Genomic DNA, 7,451 nt, shown 5'->3' with positions numbered 1-7,451 from the left:
GGGCACGTGCTCCACCTGTCAGCCCAAGAGGAGGAACCAGGGAGTCCCATATGGCAAGGTGACATCACAAAGCAGAGCCCGGGGGGCTCCACGGTGCAATGTGCCGGTGGTCCCCGTGGTTCAGGGCCAGTGCTGGTGTGGGAGAGGAAACTCATTATCGGTGACACCTAACACACAGCTCAATCCCATTTTTCCTCCAGCACATGAGGTCACCTGCACAGAGGCCCCTACATACCTCTGCAGGCTGATAATGCTAAGTTCTGTTAGGGATTTTTTCCATTTCCAGTATTTCAAATAACTTCCCTTCTTCTCCACTCTGCCATAATTGCTTTTCTTCTTCTTGTGGCGATAAAGATAGGACCATAAGTTAAACTTTGTGTCTTGACCCAGGAGAACTATCTGTCATGAATACTTGTAGCTTTCAAAAACAAGGGTCAGGACACCTTAAGTGCACCTTGAAATGGAATGTCAGATTGAATTTGTTTGAATGCTCTTACACTTGATGATATAGTATGTTTACTATTTGCATAAATATATTATATAAATAGGTTCGTGGTGCTTTAAAAGCCTTAGGAGTCTGCAAGGTGACCTCACCTGCGGTGGAAGACAGGGCGCAGTTGCCAAGACTCGTGGACGAGGCAGCGTGGAGGGGGTCGTGGGGGGAGGCGCTCCTCTGCTCATGGTCCGTCCCTGCACAGGCAGGTCTTTGCAAGATGCTCACGAGAGATCACGGCTCCCAGGTGCCCACCCCTGTGTTCTGCAGCCCGTGGGCTCCAGCTCCATTACACCCTACATCTTCAACTTTCCCTGGGCAGGGGCCTGTTGCTTCTAATTGCCCTGTTCTTAAACACCTTCCTTCCCACCGTGGAGAGAGACCTTAGGTCTCAAGCTGTGGAGAAGACTCCACAACACCTGTCTCATGTCCTTAACCTTCACTCATTCCAGAGATTTCCAACTGCCTACCTCCCCTGAAGATGATCTCTGAGCTCCTGACCCACATCTACGCGCTGAGCTGACCTCTCCACTCCCGTGTCCCACATGCACCTCAAAGTAGTCATTTCCTAAAACACACTCAGCCTTTCTGAGTTAGCACCTGACTCCGCCACTCATTGGCTGTGTGATCTTAAGCAAATTACTTATCTTCATTTTACCTCAGTTTTCTTTTTTGTAAAATTCAGATGGCAGTGGGGTTGTAGGAAGAAAACATGCCAAGTACCCAGAGCCGTCCAGATTTGCAGGTCTTAACTGAGAGGCCAGCTGTTTCCAGTAGCATTGTTATTCTTTTCTCTTGCCACAAATCGCTCCTTTTCAGGCTTTTCCTCACCAGCAAATGACACCCCAAGTTTCTCAGGCCCCATGCTCTGAAGCACCCCATCTTCTCATGTACCTTACCAAGACCTGCTGATTATGTCGAGAATGTACCTTCTGTACAAAGATGCTTCTCTGTGCCCCTCTTTCCCATCTTGCTTGGGCCGCCAGGAGCCTCCTGGGTGGAGCCTCCTGGGTGGAGCCTCCTGGGTGGAGCCTCCTGGGTGGAGCCTCCTGGGTGGAGCCTCCTGGGTGCCCCTCCTCTTCTTGCCCTTCTTGCCCTTCCAGCCTGGGGAATGTTGAGAAATGCAAACTGCCTCTTACCATGCCCAGCTTCAGCAGCTTTATGTGACTCAACTGAGAGACGACCGGTCACCTGTCTCACCCACCAAACTGTGTGATGCGGTAGGCAGAGTGGAAGGCTTCCTTTCTCCATCCTGTCTCCAGGCTGGCAGTGGGTGCTCAAGGACCACCTGTCGGAGGCAACAGAGAAGACTTGTGCTAGCATATTAATTCCGTCCATCACCTCTCTTTGCATCTCAGCACTGCTGAGTCCAGTTGCCTTTTCTTGCAGTTCCTCTTCACGGCTTGGTTCTTCTGGCCCTGACCCTTGGCCGACTTCCTCTCAGCTACAGCCATCAATAAAACTGTCTCTGTTGTACTCTGTCTTTCCAAGGTTGTCAGAACCTATTGTTCTATCTCTCAGAACACATTCAACGTTAGGTAAGAATGCCATTTCCTCCATCAAGCTCTTCCTAACCTTTATTGATCATTTGTTGTCTCCACCTTCTGTGAATACCCTACCATTGTGTTCTTGTCTCTTGACTTCTGCTTTGTTTGTACAGACATTTGTGTATGTCTGTGTGACTCCAATGACTGCTGGTTTTCACCCATCTGGGCTTGCTCCGCTCAACAGATAAGAATTTAGTACCTTCTGTCAGTTGTGAAGCTGATGCTGGGGGTTAGCAAGTCAAAATTAATGGCACCATGCTGGCCTTGAGGGAATCACAATGCCAGCACATAGAAACAGTCCTACCTACATGCATCCCTTGACGCCACTGCAAAACTTGTGCTGGAGTGTGGATGTAGTTCAAGGGTCAGTTTCTTTACTAAAAAGAGTCATCTTATACTTGAAGTGCTTAATTGATAGGTGATCATAAGTTTGTAATTAAGAAATCTAGAAGAGGGCGGGCAATGTCTGAATAATAAAGTTAGTAGTTTACAATGTAATATAACATTTATTTTTAAATTAGAAGGCATCAAAATATGTCTGAGTTCTCCAGGAAAACAAAGCTCTATACCTCTCTCAGTTTAAGATAGTTTAGCTTTTAGGCACTTGGGTGGCTCAGTCAGTCAAGCATCTAGCCCTTGGCTCAGGTCATGATCCCAGAGTCCTGGGATCGAGCCCCACATCAGGGCTTCCTGCTCAGTGGGGAGTCTGCTTCTCCCTCTGCCTGCTGCTCCCCCTGCTTGTGCTCTCTCTGTCAAAAGATAGTTTAGTTTTTAACCTGAAAAAAACAAAAACAAAATAAATCAAAACAAAACACACACACACACACACACACACACACACACACACAATGTATCTTGAGCAACTGCTTTTTTCCAGGATTCAGTCCATTTCCTAAAGTATCAGGAAGTTTAGGAGAGGTGGCTGTGGTAATAAAAATTTAATTTGTTCCAGTATTGTCCACAATGAGGGTTATGAAGTCACCCATGTACTGCAATTTGCATTGGCATGGGTTATAAAAGAAAACATTGGAACAATGTAAGAAGTTTTTTATACTGGGTGATAGAGAATTTACTCAAAAAAAAAAAAAAAAAAGAATGTTCTCAGCATGCCTATTATGGTTTTTCCTCTTCTCAATCCTACTGGATTTTTTTTAAATTTATTTATTTTCAGCATAACAGTATCATTATTTTTTCACCATACCCAGTGCTCCATGCAATCCGTGCCCTCTATAATACCCACCACCTAGTACCCCGACCTCCCACGCCCCGCCCCTTCAAACCCCTCAGATTGTTTTTCAGAGTCCATAGTCTCTCATGACTCACCTCCCCTTCCAATTTACCCCAACCCCCTTCTCTCTAACTCCCCATGTCCTCCATGCTTTTTGTTATGCTCCACAAATAAGTGAAACCATATGATAACTGACTCTCTCTGCTTGACTTATTTCACTCAGCATCATCTCTTCCAGTCCCATCCATGTTGCTACAAAAGTTGGGGATTCATCCTTTCTGATGGAGGCATAATACTCCATAGTGTATATGGACCACATCTTCCTTATCCATTCATCCGCTGAAGGGCATCTTGGTTCTTTCCACAGTTTGGCGACTGTGGCCATTGCTGCTATAAACATTGGGGTACAGATGGCCCTTCTGTTCACTACATCTGTATCTTTGGGGTAAATACCCAGGAGTGCAATGACAGGGTCATAGGGAAGTTCTATTTTTAATTTCTTGAGGAATCTCCACACTGTTCTCCAAAGAGGCTGCACCAACTTGCATTCCCACCAACAGTGGAAGAGGGTTCCCCTTTCTCCACATCCTCTCCAACACATGTTGTTTCCTGTCTTGCTAATTTTGGCCATTCTAACTGGTTTAAGGTGATATTTCAATGTAGTTTTAATTTGAATCTCCCTGACGGCTAGTGATGATGAACATTTTTTCATGTGTCTGACAGCCATTTGTATGTCTTCATTGGAGAAGTGTCTGTCCATATCTTCTGCCCATTTTTTGATATGATTGTCTGTTTTGTGTGTGTTGAGTTTGAGGAGTTCATTATAGATCCTGGATATCAACCTTTTGTCTGTAATGTCATTTGCAAATATCTTCTCCCATTCCGTGGGTTACCTCTTTGTTTTTTTGACTGTTTCCTTTGCTGTGCAGAAGCTTTTGGATTTTAACGAATCTATTTTTTACTCTTTCCTATTCCTCTATAGTAAGCCTCCTTTCATTCATACAACATTCACATGTTGTAGATCCTCAGTAACGGAACTAGTAACATCTCTGCCAGGATTTAAGAAATCATGACCATCAGGAATACACTGTGTAACACGCAAAAAAATCAGTCTCTATTATTTCTAATTAATCTTATGTTGTTTAAGATACAGTGTCTCATTCGAGAGAGTTACTTACTAAATGAAAGCTCCGTGAATGTTTACATATTTGAATTACAGTGTCATTTCTACTGTGTTCATGATCTTGAACACGGGAGAAGCATTCACTCACTGGACGCATCTTCCTGTGAACTCAAAGAACATTAACGCTGACTTAGCTAAGGTCCCTGCTGTCAAAATGTGGAGGCGAATGACCTTTACTTTCCAATTAAGTGTGTGTTTTTGAAAAATGTACATACTGATAATTTAGATGAGGTGTAAAGGTTTGGGAAAGCAGAATAGTAACAGCGACAGAAGATAAGTGAATGAAATGCAAATTATCCCTTCATTCATCCAGAACCACCGATAAAAGTGCTTTTAAGATTGAAGTTGGAGACAGATGGATGATCGGGAAATGGATGGATAAATCAGTAGGGGGACGAGTAGATGTGCGGTAGAAGACGACAACAGGTGTACAAATAGATGATGGATTGGTAGGTAGATGATAGACGACGACAGGGAGATAGACTGATACAGGACTCAGAGCTCACAATTATCTAAGTGTATAGCCTGAGCCCTGGTATCTAGAACAAGTCCTGACCACTGTGAACAGTCAGGCTGGAGAACTGATGTTTTGAAATCTTGTTACAGTTTTGATTTAATGATTTTAACGTTGATAGAATTCTGGTCACTCTTTCCAACTAGTTGCTGATTTTGTTTCAGTAAAAAGTAATCAGTGAGATACACACTTAAATACATACAAGATCTTTGTGTTGAAGACTGCAGAGCCTGGTGAAAAAAATCAAAGAAGCTTGAAAGAAATAGACATACATTGTGTTTGTGGGTTGAGAGATTCAACAGAAGAGAGATTTAAATTCTCTCGGAACTGATCTACAGATTTAATGCAAAACTCCCAGCAGGAAACTTCTGACATGGGCAGATTTGGGGTGAGTGTTCGTGCCATTGTTCCAGCCTGGTACATACCTCACCCCCACAGATGAAGCACCAACCAAGACCCTATCTGGGTACCTCCTTCTCCAGTGCTTCCGCTCCTGGAATGGGAGCGTGTCATTCCCGAGGCCCAATGGAGCTCATCCCGAAGGCAGCCGGAACATCTCGGGGATGAGCTCACCCCCATGAAACCCATCTTGGTTGAGTCCCACACTCACTGGACCTGCCCTGCGGAGGCATGTTAAACCCAGTCCAGAAGCACCTACAGTAAGACCGGCTCGAGACTGCGGTGTCAGCTGATGCCTCCCAGATACGATGTCAGATTCTTTCCCTGATGCACAAGGATGGCTCATAAACAGAGGCCAGTGGTGTGGGTTTGTGGAGGAGGCCTCTGACAGTCCGAAGCACTCTGGGGACAGCAGCTCCATACGTGTGTGCACGAGAATGGCACAGAATGAGGAGGCTGTGGTGGGACCATTTACAGCCTCCTGGGGGTGGGACAATTAGTCCTGGTGACTTTGGGGAGGGCCCTGCAGAGGTTGCAGAGAGACGGCTCCTATCCCTAGCGAAACGCACCATGTTTCACCCCCTCCACCCAATGTAGAAACAAGAAAGGCAGACACAAGAGTCCGGCAGGGATACCTGGCTGTGGAAAGAAGAATGTGATTTCCTTATGCAAACCACGGTTTAAGGAAGATAGGCAGAGGGTGGCAATGACTTCAAAATCATCGCACACTTTGGGAAAAAGGCAAGAAGATTGCAGTTTGCAGGTTAATACTAACAATTTCTATCTGGTAGTACATCTTCATTTCTTCTTAACTGCTTTATCATGCCTTCCGTAAGTCAAGGTGAACATTTCGTGCTGCCTTTTGCCCAGCAGAAACAGAAACCACGGGTTACCTAGAGGCTGCAGAAGGTTCTCTTGCGAGTTCGCTGGAAAGCAGGGACGGGCGCCGCGTCTTCCCACTGCGGCTGTGCGTTTTCGGGCTCCGCGCAGTCACGAGTAAGGCCGGCGCCGTCCCTGTCCCTGAGTCCGGCCAGACTCGGGCAGGGTGTGGGGCAGGGCGGCCGGGTCATGGGGCTGGGGACCAGGTCAGAGGACAGAAGAGAGTGGCCCCCTCGCTCCCACCCCGAAAACGTTGCCTCTGGCAGAGAGTTGCCTTGGAAACCCATCTCCGCACGCGTGGGGATGTGCAGGTCCCACGGGAGGGTGGGGGGCTGCGGCGGCCGGGGGCGTCCTGCGCGCGTGGCGGGCGGGGAGCCTCATCCAGATCAGGACTTCCAGCGCCACAGACGCCCAGACGGGAGCAGCCGGGGAGCAGCTTCGGAAGCTGCGGCAAGTGACACGGACGTGGGGGGCCAGAAGCGCCCACGGTGGGTCGCCGGGACGACGGGCGCAAGCAGAGGCCGGACCCCAGAACGCGGCGGCCGGGAGGGAGGCCCCGGGATGCTCTCCTGTGGGCTGTCCCGAGCAACACCGCGTCTGGCCAGAAACATTTTAGAGATAGTTTGTTTTTGGGGATTTTTGTTTTGTTTTGATTTTTAATCAAAGTAATGCATATGTGTGTTTCCATTTTTCTAAAGATTTATTTACTTTCATTTATTTTTAGGGAAAGACAGGGAGAGGGCGAGTGGGGGGAAGGGACAGAAGAGCGAGAATCCTCAAGCAGACGCCCCGCGGAGCACAGGGCGGTGGGCTTTATCCCAGGACCCCCAGATCGTGACCTAAACCAAAATAAAGAGTTGGACACCCAACTGACTGAGTCACCCAGGTGGTATCTGTGGGTTTTTTTTTTTAATTGTACTTTTAAGATTTTATTTATTTATTTGAGAGAGCGCGCATGAGAGGGGGGAGGGTCAGAGGGAGGAGCAGAGTCCCGTGGAGTCCGGTGCCCGCTGGATCCATTCCAGGTCCCTGAGATCCCGACCGAGCTGACGGCAGACACTTAACCATTGAGCCACGCAGGCGCCCCTGCATTTCTAGTTTTAAATGAGGGTGTTTCTGAGAAAGAACCGAGGACACAAAGACCTTGAAGCTCGATGGGACAAAGAAGCGGAGACGTGTCCAGAGCTGGCTCAGCCATCGTCCTCGTG

Source organism: Mustela lutreola, chromosome 5, assembly GCF_030435805.1.
Source record: "Mustela lutreola isolate mMusLut2 chromosome 5, mMusLut2.pri, whole genome shotgun sequence".
Taxonomy (NCBI): Eukaryota; Metazoa; Chordata; class Mammalia; order Carnivora; family Mustelidae; genus Mustela; species Mustela lutreola.
Note: the sequence above shows the minus strand (reverse complement) of the source record.